The sequence below is a fragment of the Protopterus annectens genome, chromosome 11.part0, assembly GCF_019279795.1.
Source record: "Protopterus annectens isolate FY-2018-M chromosome 11.part0, PAN1.0, whole genome shotgun sequence".
NCBI classification, from domain to species: Eukaryota; Metazoa; Chordata; order Ceratodontiformes; family Protopteridae; genus Protopterus; species Protopterus annectens.
Window position 1 is genome coordinate 557731624 of NC_056745.1, and position 18381 is coordinate 557750004.

The 18381-nt window shown below is 38.4% G+C and overlaps 1 protein-coding gene across 1 annotated transcript in view; it reads left to right on the forward strand.

Annotated features, from left to right (window-relative positions):
• PTPRQ (protein tyrosine phosphatase receptor type Q) overlaps positions 1–18381 on the forward strand; it is a 4272575-nt gene that overhangs the window by 2782927 nt on the left and 1471267 nt on the right. The window lies entirely within an intron of this gene.

Genomic DNA, 18381 nt, shown 5'->3' on the forward strand with positions numbered 1-18381 from the left:
CTATCTGCTCCCAACCTATGTAACTTTCTCTAACTCCCTAGACCTTGTCTCACATTAACTTCTCTATCCTAAGCACATTACATAATGCTGATCTGCATAATGTAAGATTTTACGTCTGTTGACAAAACTATTATTAGTCCTTCTGAATGATGTAGGATTCTAAATCTGACAGACATAATGATTAGTTTACTGTAGTAAATCCTTGTTTTTTATGTTTTTTTTAAGTATATGTTGCTTTGAATATTTTCTGTAAACCAGTTGTTGATTGTTTACTTATTTTTGTAAATTATAATCTGTAGAACATGTGGAGCTTTTCTCCCCGGGCCTCTGCTGAAAAAGGGCTACTTAGCTCATTCGGACAAACCCGGTCAACAAATGTAAAATAAATAAATAAATATGTCCTGTTTATTTAAACCATTTCACATATCAGTGTCTCTGCTAAGAGGTGTTAACCTGTTTTTAACCTTGAGAGAAATGTAGGCACATATACTGACTGTTTGAACTCTAACTATTGTTTCTTGGCTTTTCTCCTCTTAAAGTAGTTTCAATAAAAATACATTTCCTGCTGATAAGGAAAAATTCCCTGGATGGTCTAATGCTGGTTTGTAGACCTCAACAGCAAAGATGTTAAGTCAAATATCCTCATAGAGTATCCTGCATTCAGCAAAATGCAAATCCAGATGAACGAGCAAAGGTTTTTGACACATTTAAAATCAGATTTAATGGAGAATACATTAATAAGGAGGCTGGAACAACCATTTGGTTATTTTAACATCGTTAGCATAGATCATAAAAGAATGACAAGAAAAGCTTATAAAAAACATTATACAGAGCATGGAGAGAAACACAGTTAAGACAGAAGTGTTTTAAAAGAAGAAACAACTGCAGAGGAACCCACAAGTAATAATGTAATGGGTGGTAAGAAGAGATAAGGAAGACCCCCCCCCCTTAAAAACTAGGGTACTAGCATTGGCATGTAAATCAAGATGATGATGAATATAAAATGCATGCCTTTAGATGGCATAGTGTGCCAATTCTTCCAGAGAGGGCTGTATATAGAATGTCAAGGGAAACACGGGCGTGCCCATCCTTGTAGAGAGGGCTGTATATAGAATGTCAAGGGAAACACAGATGTGCCCATCCTTGTAGAGAGGGCTGTATATAGAATGCCAAGGGAAACACAGGTGTGCCCATCCTTGTAGAGAGGGCTGTATGTAGAATGGCAAGGGGAACATGAATGTGCACATCCTTGTAGACAAGGCTGTATATAGAATGTCAAGGGGAGCACAGGTGTGCCCATCCTGGTAGAGAGGGCTGTATGTAGAATGTCAAGAGGAACATGGGTGTGCCCATCCTTGTAGAGAGGGCTGTATGTAAAATGACAAGGGGAACAAGGGTGTACCCATCCTTGTAGAGATGGCTGTATGTAGAATGTCAAGGGGAACATGAGTGTGCCAATACTTGTAGAGAGGACTATACGTAGAATGGCAAGGGGAACACAGGTGTGCCCATCCTTATAGACAAGGCTGTATATAGAATGGCAAGGGGAACACAGGTGTGCCCATCCTTGCAGAGAGGGCTGTATGTACAATGTCAAGGAGATGAACAGTGATCTTGATTCACATGTAATGACAAGTGCTTTGAGATAGATGAATAAAGAATATACCTGTATGGTGAAAGGGGTAGTTAATGCTGGCTCTAGGAAGCCATGTTAGACATCAAGCTTGGAATATGAGTCAACATTAACTCAATTTGGAGAATTAATAGAAGAGATAAAGCAAAGGAAAGCACAAAAGGTTAATGCAAATAGCTACCAAGGTAAAATGTGGTCAGAAAAACAAACATTTGTAGATTTCTTAAAATGAAGAATAGCAGCAGCAGATACTGATGGGATCTATATGGGGAAAGTAAATAAAATGAAAAAATAAAGGGGACATGAAGGAAAGAGCGAAAGAGAAGGCTTTGAAAGGCAGTCAACCCATTTATGAAGTTCTCAAGAAGATTGGGAAGGTTTGAATCACTTGTGTTCTGATTTGGCAACTGAGAAGAATGGAAGGAACTGCAGTAAGACAATTCTGATGGTATTAGAGAATGGAGTGAGAAAGGAAAAAGTCATGAGTGGAACATCCCAAAAGAAAAAAGAAATTATGACATGAAGGTAGGTCATCAGTGGCTAGGGGTACACTGAGAGCAATTACACTTGAGGACTAGCACCCTTACATTCCACTTATGATTTATTGAAATAAAGGACCACATACCAACATAATAGCATAACAATAGTAGACACAAGAGCTGAAATAAAGAAAATGTTGTGGGCAGACTACAGAGACTGATAGGTATGGGGGTGCAAATGCTACTGGGGTCAAAAGAAGGGCTAAAATGTCCTTTAAGGATGGAGTCCTTATGTGGATAACAGCTGTAACAGCCTATATACCAGAGTACATTGTAAACATAGCTATACTAAGAAGGAAAGCCTTCGAGACTACAACAGGACCCTTTGAATTGAGGTGTGACATTGCAGTCAAGGCTGCCAATTGTAGTGAAGCTAAATGTGAAATTAGTTATATTCAACTGCCAAAGACACTCATTAACATTAAACAGTACTGAGTACCTGGATGACATTTTGAGATATTGGTAATTGTTTGAGAGTTGTTATATGTTGGCATAGTCAAATAAATTTAGACTGTATACAGTAGTTTTATGTGGCCAGTAAAGAAGTCTGATGGTTTGTGAAAAATGATAGTGGACTACAGAAGAGTGAATAACATCAGACCACCAATCGTGGCATTGTAACTATTGAAGAAAAATTGTATTCGGTAGCTGCACCATATTATGTAGCTTTGGACTTACCCAGTGCTTTACATGGGGTGGTAGAGTTTTCACCTTTTGAGGGTTACTCCTAGGTTATGTGCACAGCTGTACCATTTGCCATGGATTTGAAGCAAGAGACTTCACCAAATTGTCTGTCACTGTATTTTAGTACTTTGATAATATCTTGTTTACAGGGGAGTAGCCTGATTTGGAAGATTCACTGCAAAATGGAATACAACATCTTCCAGGTTGTGGATGGGCTATGAATGAAAATAAAACAACATGAGAAACTTCTGTTAAATTTTTCAAAATGATATGGAATGGAGCAGAAAAAGAAGTGGCAGCTACAGCAATAGAAAGCATACAGAAAATGGTTGTACCAAAATAAAACAATAAATCGGGACAATCTTGAACTCATGTTACCCCCCATCTGCCATGTAACCTGGAAGGAGGCTGATTTTACATGGGGTCAGAAGCAGTAAACAGCATCCAACAAAGTGGACAAAGCCTTCTAACAAAATGTTGGACTGGATCTGATAAAACCAGCAACCATTTATTCCCAAAGTGATAGTTCAAAACAATCTTAAGTCTTGTGGGCTTTGGAAAAGAGATTGCAACAGCCAGAATTAGACATTAAGATTCTGGTTCAAAAGCTGTACTGGAGCAATGGAAAGTATTAGTCTTCCATATCCAAAGAACCGCCTTTTGGTTAAGTGACCACAGCAGATAGAGATAAAGCATTGCTTACTAATGGTTCTGTTAAAATGAGCACAAACGACAGAACACAGACAGCAGTGCTGTAATGCCCACATACTGACAGCATACTATGCAGTGAAGGTTTGCCAGGCTCCAGTCATCAGGCTAAACTACATGCAGTAGTGTTGTTCAAAAGTAATTTGTTATATGGAAAGAAGTTTATATTTAAACTGACATTTGGAAGGAATATTAAGGACTGAAAAACCTAATTAACTACAAAGCAACAAAAAAAATGGAAAATCCATAGTAAGCAGTATAGAGAATTTCTGAAGACTGATAAAACACCAATAAAAATAAATCTTTATTTCATCCCAACAATGCAAAATACAATGTAAGGGCATATGCTCTCTATCACAAGTGGAAAGGAAGTAAAAGTAGCAAGTGAATAAAATAGTGTCAGTATGGAGCTCTGATGAAATATCTGTGGAAGCCAGACTGGCAAGGTGGGTGAACAACTAGTGTGGTCACTTAGGGAGAGATGCAATGATAGAAAGGCATAATATGGAATAGTTTTAAGCAGAGACTTGGCTATTGATGTCATTAAGCAATGCAACATTTTTCAGCAAATAAAGGAGAGAGAATTGCATCCTGAATTGTATGCACAAATACACTTAGGTAGCAAACTTGAAAAATATGGCAAACAGACTTTGTTGTATCACTGCCACTATAGCAAAATAAGCAGTTGTCTGAAATTGGGAGACACTTATTCTGGTTTGCTGATAGTTTACCCAAGCAAGAAAGCAAAACAGCAGGCTGTGCTGAAAAACTTCAGTTAACAGAATGCAGCCTATGGACTGCCTAAAGAAATTCGGAGTGATCAAGGAAGCCATTTTATTGGACAAGGAATGAATGGTGGTCAAAGCAAAATGGAATTTCTTGGGTACTACATATACCATATCACCTGCAAGCAGCTGTACTGATAGAGCAGATTAACAGACCATTTAAAGAGCAAATTCGGAAAAAAATACCAACAGTGGTACATTACATTTATGTTCAAAAGTACTTAAGTTAGCTGTAAACCAGCTAAATAACACCTTTGAAAAAAATTATACTACTCCACTGCAAATACATATTGACAGTAACTATTCTAGCTGTTGCCTTTTGAAACTAGAAAAAATACATCAAAACGGCTCTATGACTTGTGAGAGAAAATATGACACAAACATGATTCCGGCTGCATGCAACAACAGAGCAATGTGTCCACCCCAAAATACTGAAGTGGTTAAAATGGGGTGGAAGTTGTAGTCACCAGAGAAATGGCATTGAGGGCATAAACACCTTCTAGAAGACTGGGTGGTGAATACCATAGGGGAATGAGACCAAGCAGTAGTAAGAAAAACAACAAACTTAGATAAAGCCAAAACTTTTCAGAGATAACAGACTGTATTAAATCAAGCAAGTAGCTGGAAACTAGAGTAGTAGCAGTAATGGCCTCCCCCACCAATCAAATGAATACGGGACTGTATTTTGTAATGGACTTGAAGCATCACTTCATTCTGCCAACCATTATATTTTCATGTCCATATATTGTTGTGCTTACATGACAATAAGCAGCAATATTAAAGAGGCAGTTTATAAATAGACTATACAATTTCAACAACCCTGGTCCATTTTGATTCATAGATTCATAGGCATATTCTTGCTAATTAACACTAAGGTATTTATAAGCCTAGCCATTCAACCCAAATGTGACCCACAAGTTATGTTTTATACGTTTATATAGGGGGTGATTGTTGGTTATAAGATGATTTACTGACTGCCTCTATCAGAGACCAGGAGTGCTTTTCAGTTTTTCATCCAATGATCCAAGAAATGCTTAAACGGGCTTTATTTCATATGGATGGGGACCGTGTTCCAGAGAAGAAAATTATCTGTGGTACATATATGTCTCTCAAACATGTCCTGTTTATGTTGCAAGCAAAATTTAGGTCTTTAGATCTAGCAGTTCTGATGCTATTTGTTTTGCAGATATGCAAAAGGTTCATCAGAGCAGGGTCCGGGGATGCCTGGTAAGGCAGGTATAAATCACCTCTCAGTAGTCTGTAGGAGACTGAGTATAGAGATAGGGCTTTGAAGCGATCTATGTAGGACATTGTGTCTGTGCCCTGTATTCTTTTTGTAACTAACCTCTGCAGATGTTCCAGTTGCTGCATGTGTCTGGTCAGCTACATACTGTAGTTTTTTTTTTTTTTTTTTTTACAATGATGGGTCTGATGAGGGCCAAGTATAGTGATACAATGATTTTCCTGGACCTAGATGCCATGCACTTACTTATAAGCTAAGCAACACATAAGGATTTCTTTACTATATTGGATACATGTTGGTCAAAGGCCAGGATACTGTCTACATGTATTCCCAAATCCCTGACTAGTGGATCAACTCAAGAGTGTTTTATTGATAACGTAGTTTCCTGGGGTGGACATCTTCCAAAAAGGTCCTATAATACATTTCTTGGCATTGAGATTTAAGCCATGGCTTTGGCACCAGTCATTTGTCTGTGTTAGACTCTCTCTTTTAAGATGTTAGTGTCTTGGGTGGATTCTATGACTGTTCTCAGTTTGCAGTCAGTTTGCAATCATCTATATACTTGGCCAGCCAGAGGCCTTTAATATTAGCCTTGGCTTCTGAGAAGTAAATTCCAAAGAGGAGCAGTCCCAGCACAGAGCCTTGAGGAACTCCACTGATGATTGGCCTCGTTGATGAGGTGGGCTCACCAGTCCTAATGGGTCCTGTGTGCCAGCTGGCTATGGAGTGTGCTATATACCTAATTGTATAAGTTTGTTAACAATGTCCAAGTGGGGTATTGGATCAAATTCCTTAGCAAGGTGAGCAGTATGCAGTGTTTTATACTCATCCATTGTCTTGGTGACCTTCTCAAAGAAGTCTACAAGGTTCAGTAGGCATCACCTTCATCTGACAAAGGCAAACTTAGAAGGATCCAGTGTCTGAAGGTCTCCTATGTCTTTGTTGATCATTTCCATGATAATTCTTTCCATAGATTTGCATATAAGACAAGTCAGAATAAAGTGTCTGTAATTTCTGGCATCTGTTGATGGTTTGCCCGTATGTTGATGGTCAGCCTGGGTAATTTAAGAGTCTTTCTGCCACACAGAAAAAAAAATACCATGCTAAGCATGTTTGAGGACTCCCTACTGGTAATTTTTTCTACCCCCCATTCCTTGATCTTCTTTTTAAATTTGGTGATTTTTAAGCTGCCTACCCTTACCGTAAGTTGAGTTTTATAAGCTCCTCCCTTTCTATACTGCTGTTGATATATATTGAATTATTTATTTGCCTTTCCTTGTGCTTATTTTGAAAAAAAGTGCATTTTGCATCTCATTGTCTATTCTTCTGATTTCATTATATAGCTAGCTGTTGGATAAAGTAGTATATTTTTACACTCTAGCAAGCTCCTTTCTGTGTTCTTATATCAAAGAGACAGAGGATTTTCCATCTAGTGGCAGTGGGTGGTAGCTGGGTCTGTTTGGATTTGGGAAACACACTAGAGATTTCTGCATGTTGGCAGGAGGCCTTATTAATCAGCTTACCTTGTTTTCAGTGCCTTTATAAATTGACATAATGAGTGGGATCGTTTCTACAAAATGAAGTACTTTTATTGAATAATAAAGTTTTTAAGCTGTTTAAAGTACACTGCTGTTATCTTGAATTACTTATTGCCTTTCGCTAAGTTTACATTTGTCTGTGGTAGCATTTCACTCCAGACACTCTTTTACTGTGGTTTTACATTAGGAGGAGTAGGATTATTTATCTAGTGGCAGTAGGTGTTTGCCTGGTCTATATGACTTGGGAAGCACACAAAAGGGCCAATGGGCTTAGTAGTCAGTTTTCTGTATTTTCAGTTGGGCACATTTTCACAGAGCTGCTCGCTGTTCCAGTACCCTGTACAGACTCAAACTGTGAAAATTTACTGTGCTCTTTATTGGGCTTTTTTTTAATTCTTTAAAGTTTAAAGTTGCATTTTCAAACTGCTGTGAGGGTTGCTGTTCTGCATTGAAATACGTTGTATAAAGTATTTCTTAGTATTAGGCATCTGTTTGTGTTTCCATAACACTTGGGCTCTAAACCAGCCATTTTACATTGAGGGTCAAAGTCTGCACTCTTGTGGCAGGAGAGGGCTGATTTCACCTACCTTAGCTGGGAACTACTGGTGGAAGGTTCACTGAGTGCATATCTGATTGACCTTAGGGCATAGTTAGTGTTAAACTTGTTTTATTTTCTGATCATATATAAGCTTTGCATTTGTGTGAGTCTTGGCTCATTTATCCATAGTTGTTTATCGCTTGGTGATGGCACCAAAGACTTTGAGAGATTTTGCTAATATCTGAAGCTATCCTTGACAAGACAAATGAAATTAAGTATCATTTTGCACTTGCATTACTTATTTTCATTATACTATGAAAGTTTAGTGTGCTATTTATTGCTTTTTTGCACTTCTTTAATGTTTACAGTTTTAATTTTGAACTGCTATAAGGGCTGATGTTCTGCATGAAAATACATTGTACCTAGTGTTTCTTAGTTATTATTAGGCATCCATTTGTGATTCTTTAACATTTGGGCTCCATACCAGTCATTTTACATTAAAAGGCTCAAAGTCTGCACTCATGCAGTAGGAGGAGCTGATTTCACCCAAATGAGCTGGGAATTGCTGGTGCAAAGCTCACTGTGTGCATACCTGATTGGCCTTAGGGGATAGTTAATGAATAATTTGGCCTTAGGGGATAGTTAATGAATCATTTGGCCTTAGGGGATAGTTAATGAATCATTTGGCCTTAGGGGATAGTTAATGAATCATTTGGCCTTAGGGGATAGTTAATGAATCATTTGGCCTTAGGGGATAGTTAATGAATCATTTGGCCTTAGGGGATAGTTAATGAATCATTTGGCCTTAGGGGACAGTTAATGAATAATTTGGCCTTAGGGGATAGTTAATGAATCATTTGGCCTTAGGGGATAGTTAATGAATAATTTGGCCTTAGGGGATAGTTAATGAATAATTTTCGTCTTTCTGATCATATATAAGCTTCATATTTGTTCAAAGCTGCGCTTCACACAGCAGTGGTTACTAGTGCCTTGTATACACACAATCAGCATAAGTTGAAATTTCCCTATAAGAACCACCTCGGAACATTACTTCAGTCCTACATTACTCACCAGGCAACTAGTTTGTGTAAAGATCAACATTTACACATTTAGTTAGGACCATTTAGGTCTACCTTATCCTATTATAGCACTCAGGACTGTTGCTGTTCATTGAGCATCTATTTGGGTGCTGGTCAGCATCACTGGATATGTTAGCTGCAGACTACACCAAGTAAGCACCCTTCCCTCATCCGGTTACAGACATCCTCCGCTATCTCTTGTAACTACAAATTAGGACCTGCAACCAAGAATGGGCACTTTCCTGCTATCTCTGCATCCAACTTAGTGGAGAGCATCCTGAGGCAATGTAGAAATTACCTTATGTACATTAACAACCATTTTAATTCTTCACCAGATAAATACAGTATGTGAAAGATGTAGTTACACAATGACACCGAAGGCTAGACTCTCACATACAGACACAAAAATCAACAAACAGGCTGTCAGTGACTCATACCCATCACTCACTGCACCCACAAAGGACTACACATATAGACTCATGTATACAGAGGTGCTCACATGTAACTTATCCAAACCTTAAAAGTCTCTCAGGCTCAGTCCTCAGAAACTCCATATACACACAAGCAAGACAATTGCCATCACAACAGAAAAAGTCATAACTCATTGAATCTCAACTACCAAGTCCATAAGACAAAACACTCCACAACCCAATATTCTCATCATACGAGACTTGGAGTCTGGCACACTGATCTACTTAGCCAGCCTGGTAAGCGGGACAAGATTACAGTTATTTTCCTGTCAAGGGCCCGATCATGCAAGCACTTGGGTCACTTACCCCCCACGTACCATTATGGTTCTGTCATAGTCTATGTGGGCTTGAATGATGTACCTCTTTGGACTATATAAAGAGAGACGTGATTGCCCTCTCAGAATATGTGTTACAGGCAGGTATGGGCCTAGCACTGAGCAGCATTCTGCGATCTCCAAGGATGATGTCACCATACCAGCAGAAAATGATCAACTTTAACAATTGGCTTAGCTACTAGTGTCACACAAAAGGAGTCCAATACTTGTCAGCCTGGGAGGACATGATTAACAGGCCACTCTGCTTTGCCAGGGATGGTCTTCACCTGTCACCTCTAGGCTTTTGGATATTGGCCAAAACATTATTTACCCTATAGTGCCTTTTATAAGCATTTCCAAACAGGCAACCTTCCAACATAACAAAACCTACTCAGGACAAGCTAAAGGTGTTACTGCTAGGAGTCTCTACAAGAAACTGCATTACGTTGAAACTCTTCTCGCCTTAGAGAATACTGGTGTGTGTACAGTTACTGAAACATGGTTTCAGAAGATTGAAGTTCCATAAAGTCGATATTCACATGGTCGAGAACATACAAGTAACATTCTAAAACATCAAAGCTTTTGTATGGAGATCGGAACAGTGGGGAGTGGGGAATTTACCCTTTTTCTCACTGTACTGTGATCTTGGAGTTCGTATATATAATATGCAGAGTGAGTGTGGGTGGGTGCAGATTTTTGTTGTTTGTCCTGTTTGATTTTTGGAATGTTGATCATATGGTTTCAACCATATGACATTTGACTTTCTAAAACTTCAATCTTGTGACATAGATCCATTCTTGCTAGCTACAGGTTTGCCATCATAAACCAGAAAACCCATACATCATACCTAAAGTTATTAGAATCACTCACCATCCAGTCCAATACCATACTCATGGGTGATTTTTAACTACCCCTCCATTAATTGGGAGGCATACATGACCACTAGCATGCAGGCCTAAAGATTTCTTGACTTTGTAAATTCAAATGCTCTGGAGAAGCTAGTCTGTACTCCCTTTAGGGGAACAAATACCCTATATTTGGCATTCACAAATATGGGAGAGCTCTGCACCCCTCGAGTCTGATGTCATCACTAGTAAGATCAGATCACAAAGTGATCTCCCATTAAATAAAGGTAAATCTAATTCCCCCACCTAACCCCCAAAAACTTTAAAAACTTCTTTAAGGTAAATTACTCCCTATTAAGTGATGGCATGGCTAGTTTTCAAACTTCCCCAAATCCAGAAAACACAGAAACTTATGCAAAGGCATACACAAAGGCTGTATATGACCATATAAACAACTGCATAGAAATGGCAGTACCTGACAAAATAAACCCAGGTCAAACCTCAAAAACAAGTCACCCTGGTGGACCCCTGCTATTAGTAGGCTGTACAACAAAGGAAAGAAAATCTTGTGGAGAAGTAAGAGTGAATGTGGAGAATAGAGGAAAAAGTACCTCATTAGCCTAAACATGCAAATCAGGGAACAAGTCAAGTCTCTGAAAGGAGGCTTTGAGGTAAAAAATAGCCTCCAAAGCTAAGGATAACCATAATGCATTTATCAGTTATGTCTGCAGTCTTAAGAGCAACATCTAATAATGTGTAGAATTATTTGTAGATGGCATTGCCTATACTCAACAAGAAGATATAGCAAATCTGCTGGCTGACAAATTCAGCTCAAATTTCACCTTCCCATCACCCCCAGTTCTCCCTCAACAAATACCCTCAACCACATCACTGTCAATTATCACCAAACAACAGGTTGTCCCTGTGCTCTCTAAAGCTAAAAACACAGTGTCAGTGGGGCCTGATGATATACCAGGTTGCCTGTTAAACAGCTTAGATCAGGACATAACATGCACATTATGATCTATTTAACCATAGCCTCCAGACAAGCTTTGTCCCAATAGAGTGGAGGACATCAAAGGTCATCCTTCTGCATAAAGGGGACCCATCTACTGACATGGAAAATTACAAACCCATAGGTTTGACTAGTCTTATATGCAAGGCCATGGAAAGAATAATCATTGGTAATAATTGGACCTGATAAATAATGACATAGGAAACCACCAAACACTGGACCCGACACATTAAGGCCATGGATGAGGGTAAAACAGTACATGCCACCTACCTTGACTTGGCCAATGCATTTGATACAATTCCCCACTTAGGTATTATAAATAAACTCATAAAACTGGGCATAAATCCCTACTTCACCAGATGAACAGCCAAGTGGCTCAAGGGCAGGACACATGGGGTTAAAGTGTGTGAATCCAGATCCAGCAAGAGGCCACTTAATAGTGGTGTGCCTCAGGGCTCAGTGCTGGGACTGTTACTGTTTGGAATATACTTCTCTGGAAGTCAAGGCTAATGTGGAAGGCCTGTGAATTACAAAGTTTGCTGATGACTGCAAGCTGGGGCAATCACTGAATTCTCCAACAATGTAGATATCCTTAACAAGGGTCTACATCAAACAAATATTGGTGCTAGAACCATGGCCAAAAACTAAATGCAAAAAAAAATGCATTATCATACCCTTTGGGAAGTCAAATACCCCTGCAAATTACAACATCAATAGCACACCCCTAGAATACACTCAGAGATAGTTAGTAGCTTGAAATTTGACTGCTGTGTGTCCACATTGGTGAAGAAGTCTTTCTATGCAGCATATTTTTTATGTATGGCATCCAGATTCAAGGAAATTATAGTCCTGCTGTACTCAGACCTCATTAGATCAATAATCAAGTACAGTGTGCAATTTGGCATGACTTGACTAGGCACTTACATCAGCTGGTTCAACCTCAGAGGTTCCTCAAAATAAAAATACAGAGTGTAAACAAAATGTCCTATGTAGATAGACTAAAATGACTATCCCTTTACTCTGTCTCCTACCAACTATTAACAGGCAACCTATCCCTGCCCTACAAGGCACTCACAAAAATGAGCCCAGATACAGCTGTTACACATCCATAAGTCAAACAGCATGAGGGTCACCCAATCTAGGGATCCAAATTTAGTCAGCAACTCAAACAAAACCTGATGGAGAGACAGATGTGTGTCTCAGAGATTGACCATTCTTTGGAACAGGCTTCCTAGTCAAATACAATTTGGATTAATGGATGGAGAATCACAAATTCACACCTGGGGTAGCACCCATGTCCCTTTTGGACATGGGCAATCTGTAAATACTTAAGGCATAGGCACAAACCCATGTCATCCTCTTCCCACTAGGGGCCATATAATGGGGACAATTGGGTTGTATATAGGTAGACTTATAAGGATTCTTATAAGAGCCCTTATAAGTAATCTCCTATGACCTTATGAAGAGGGATGACCATTGCAGTTCTCCATTCCCAGGTCATGAAGCCTGTTTTAAAACTATAGTTAAATATTGGCTCTGACAGGTCATATTTTAGACTATTCAAGAGGTATCTTTAGATATTATTGGGGCCTACCAAGTCTGTGTTCTTGGCCTTAGTGAGTGCAGCCAGGACATGCTTTCTATTTATAGTTGGAGGTGTTACATTTGAAGGTATTTCTTTGGATGTGACTGGGGTTGAGTGGTGGGTAAAGTTAGAACTGAATTTAACAGCCAGAAGATTTGCTCTATCCTCTAGCTCAGTTAATGTGGCATCATTAACCACCAGTTCCTTTGATGGATCCAACATAGCTGAAGAAGGCCGTATGGTTGTCTTTTACCTGGGAGGTTATCTTGACCTCATAATTAGCTTTATTGGACTTAATTATCCCTGTTAGCTACCTGTTTAGTTTTATGAGAGTTCTTATTTTTATGAGAGTTACACTTCTTGATTTTTGCCATGCTTTTTTCCTTATGTTGTATAACCTTTCTAATCTGGGATGCCACCAGGGTGGTTTGTTTTTGGAGTTAGTTTTGGGCTTACATCTGGTAAATACAACAATCTCTAATGCAGCTATTGACATGTGTGATGCCCGTGCACTGGCCCAGTAATCAAGCAGCCTCAATCCTCACCAGTAGCACCAGTGAGGGGTGTCCACATTGGGAGGATAACAAGTACACACACAGTAAATTACAATTTCCCTTAAGAGCACACAGAGATCACAGTCAGTCTGGGGCTGTTTTTTCCCTTTCTCTACAGATCCCCAAAAAGACTCCTCACTGGCACAGCTATAGGGTTCAGATCTCAGCTGAGTAGTCAAGCTGAAATCTCCAGTACCCTCTCTGTCCAACCAGTGCTTCATGTCCCTGCCCAAGTAGCTGACACACACACACACACTTTGAGATTTGGTTTATATACAAACATACAGACACTCCTGGGGAAGGCTGGCACAGGTTCTCCAGCTATGCCCCCTTCCACCCAGGCTATAAGGTAGTAATCCACTGCCACCAGAACCCCTACTTATCAGCTACTATAAGGCCCTTCCCAAAGGGTGACCAATTCCACTGAGTAATTTTACTGTTATCCAAATAGTAAGTGTGACCAAATGTTTAAAGCTATTCTAGAGTGGTTTAGTACAGTATCACCAAATACATGCAAGTACTCCTAAAAGCATAAATTATCTCTACACAAAACAGCCACAGTTGAAAGATTTAAAAACATTTAGTAATAAATAATAACACCACAAGACAATACTCATCAATTCCACATTGACAATGGAGAGTTCAGAAATCACAGAAAAATACTTGAAAACACATAAATACAGAAAACAGCTAGACTAAACTGGCTATATTCCTATCTGTATCTAAGAAAAGCTATGTTCTAAATTCTACTTACAACGCAAAGTGCTGGCAAGTTGTTGTCAGCTTCAGAACAAAATACAAAATGCTCAAATCTTTCCCTCTGAGATAGTGTTAAATTGATATTCACATTACTGTGGAGTCATTTCAGCTTACATCATTCTTGTCACCTCTACTTAAGTTCCCAGGCTCACAGAACTTAAAATTTAACATGTTTATGTTAAGAATACTTATCTCTCAGAAGTTGACAATTTGCTCTTTGAAGTTTGCCTGAGCTGGATGTCGTAAAACAATTACCTTTGAAACCTAGTAATTAAATGTGTCTTAAGACAAGAAAGAAACTCCTAGCTTGAGGTAAACTGGCTTGATAACACATTGTAAAATTCTTTATTTAGTTTGCCAGTTAACTCTGTATATCCTAGTTTTCTACCATGAAAACATACAGTACATAAGCATAGAGTTCACACACATTTCTGCTTTCTTCCAGCAGGGTGCACTGTGGTTAAAATTTTAAAGCTCAACATAACACAGTTTTCTTTACATTTGTGAAACTAGCCTGTGGATCATATTAATATTTATAATGACATAGAATTATTTACAAAATTCTATCTGGCTGGGTTGGCAGACCATCAGTTTTTCACAACATGGTTGTACATAGTTTCTGTGAACAGTTCTGCATAGGCTACTATATTCTCTGGTTTGGAGTCTCATTGAATTTTGATAAACTTCGCTTAATAAAAGGTAGCTTGCCTTGGAATAGTTCCTAACTGTTACTGGGGACACTAAGTTGGTTTTGAGGGAGAACAAGACATTGGATGTGGTGCAGCATTCTTCCATATTTGTGAGTACGAGGTCCATTATGTTGGGACCTCTAGTGGATGTATGCATTAACTGGTTAAGGATGCTTGCATTTATGAAGTCCAGATATCTCTGTGCCTGCAGATTTGGGGCTATGTACACTTTCCAATCTATAGAAGTATAATTAAAGTTCCCGTGAATAAGGTGTTAGATTAAATGGTGAGTATCTCCAGTAGGTTTAAGTTTGCACTATGAGTTTTATGGGACATACAAGGTGACCTATAGCTTGCTAGGATATGGTAAGGTATTTTACTGTTTCTGTGGTCACCTGCATGTGGAGAAACTCCAATGTGGCATACTGTTTAAGCAACCAAAAGGTATACTCGTTACTGATGTATATTGATACACCTCCACCTTTAGCCCTTGTCTGTGCAGCTACTGGTCTAAAAGTGTGGAAGGCATTGAAAGCTTGCAGTGCCAGGGTAGTCTCTGCCACTTGGTAACTGCACAGATGGGTATATTCTTGAGTGTGAGGACAGCTTTTTGTTCAGGCTCCTGCATTGAGCAGTAACACCATGAGGTTCAGTAGTAACATTGTACAGTGCATTGAAGATACCCTACACTTAAAAGCAGACAGTGACTTTTATTGGGGAGCATAACAAATGCATTATTGCTGGTTGTTTCCAAGTATGCCTTAATCTGGAATATGACCAAAGATAAAAGCATCATACCTACTTGTTATGTAATCGTGTGAAAGAATTTCAGAGAAGGCTTCTCTGAACCCTTACACTGTAACCCAATGTGTCTCTTGAAGCAGCTACATATCCTTTGAATCCATCCTGTACAGCTTACTTTGAATGGAAATATGATACTGCTTACACCATTTCACTGTTAATTATTTTGTTATTTTGTACAGCATTTCACCATTAATTATTTTATTATCTGTTGCTGCAATTAGAATGCACCCGTACAGTAAAACTGACAATTTATGGCTGATAAAAACACTGCACATTAGACAAAGACAAAGAACCTCCACTTAGCAAAAAGAGTTAACATTGTTTAATTAGCTGAAACCTATACCTATAGATTTTGCTTATAAAATATAATTTTGTACATTCAATTTGATTATTTTTCAGCCACAAGGGACCTAACTATGTTGAGTTTGTCCATATTTAACTTTACCATTGTAATTTAATATTTGGTAGATACAAGAAACTGATTCAACTCTAATTGATTGCTATGAAGTTCTGCTTGATCTAACAACTTGTGAGGAGCAGTCTCAATGTATGATGGTGGAGAGAGAACCTCAGCTATGCCCTGGTGATGGTAATGTGTACAGTGTTATATGTTAAACAGTACTATTTACCTGTTAAATGATGCAACTGCACAAGTGAACATGTCAGATTGAATCGATGGATGGCCATTACTGTTAATGCCAGTACTGAACCTCTGCATACATTTCAATGGCCATCACTGAAATATCTGGACTTTTAGCAAGTTATTTAAGTTAAGAAATTGTGTTGTAACTATTAAACAAAACCCCGAGAGATATATATCAAACTGTAATCAAAATAATTAAAGACAAGAGTACCATTGTCAACATTACAAATTAAACTCAGGAAATAAACACCTCTTACTGATGGAATGCACTTTTGGACACCCAAGAGCATAAGTGGTTTAGTTTGTTATCTCATCTTGCATGATTTGCAAATACTTATTCAGTTTTCTTTTATATTCTGCTGTGCTGTTAATATAATAAAATGATTTGAAAATACAGAGAAGCTTGTTTTTGAGTTTGATAACATGAAAGGAAATGGATTACAAAATGGACTTTTCCATGGCTCTCATGTGACCACCTGCATGAAATGAAAATTTTAACTTTTAAGTCAAGAATATTTATGTAACAACTAGAAGCTACTGTTTACATTGCCAGCAATATGCCTGACGATGGTATATTTTCCAGCAGTCTCTTGTATAATTTTGCATTACAGTTAAAGCTAACACTGCAAACATTTCGTTTTATAAGAACAGTATACTGTTAAACTGTGGCACTGCAGGCACATAGTTTTATAATAGCAGTATATAAGTTGTGTCTGCATTGAAAGTCATGATGGCATCACTACATCAAGCTGTGTCTCTTGAATTGCCCTTCTCTGAAAAGGGTAGGTTGTTCATGACAGTCTGATAAAACAGAAAGTGGAAATGATTATAAATGTACTTTTCTAGAGCTGTTATGTGACCAGCTGCATGAAATGAAAACATTTGGCTTGAAATCAGGAATATTTCTGTAACAGCTACAAGCTGCTGTTTACATGTTACATAAATCTGCAGTTTGCCTGAAGACTGTTTATTTTCCAATAATATACATAACTTTCAACCATCCATCTCCTAAATGAGGAACAGTGTCTCTCATAATGTGGAACAAAATGGCAAAGTGTGGAACACCTCCCAACAGCTTACTACGAACTTCAAACAGGAAGGTCACAGGATGGTTAAAATCTTCTACTTTATACTTATAAAAAGTTATTTTGGTAAATTAATATGATTCAGTACTATTCATCATGGATATCAGTTAAAAAATCCTAACACTGAATGTGTGACAGACCCTTTCAATGTGGAACTTTGAGGGATATGACTTTTTAAGACCCAAAATGAGGAATGTTCTCCATAATGAGGTACACTTGAGAGGTATGATTATGAGTGAGAAAATACACCTAAAATGTACAGTTATCAGAATGAATCAGCAAGCATAGCATGTTTACTTGACAGTATAGAAGATCTGGAATCTATCAAATGAGCTGACTCTTCTTCCCAGGATGAAGCACGTGAACCAGTATTTTTAGAGTAGTATTATTTACAGACAGAGGATCTTGCCACAGGTAGCAGATACCTTACAGATAGCAGATAGTATTGTAAGTGAGTTGGTGTCGCGTGTCTTCTTTCCCGTCTGTGTCACTGTGGTTTATTTACTTGGCCTCTGAATTCTAGCATTGAACCTAAGACAGCAAGCTACTAAATTACGCCAGATTTCTTAATATTTCAGAAATATAAGCAAATAATATCAAGGAATGTAAAGAAAAAATAGTCAAGTAGATGAAATGATATTAATAACAAAGATGCAAAAGGACTAAGAGAGGTGTTAACAGAACCCCTAAGACATATGTTTAATAGGAAACAAGGCACCTAAAGAAGGAATGGATTGGATCCATGGCACCTCAGGGAGGATACAGGATGGATTCATGGCATCTCAGCACCTCAGGGAGACAATAATCAGTAAGTAGCAAAACAACTGCTTACAATAATATCCATCTTTATTAAGCATCTACACACTTTGAC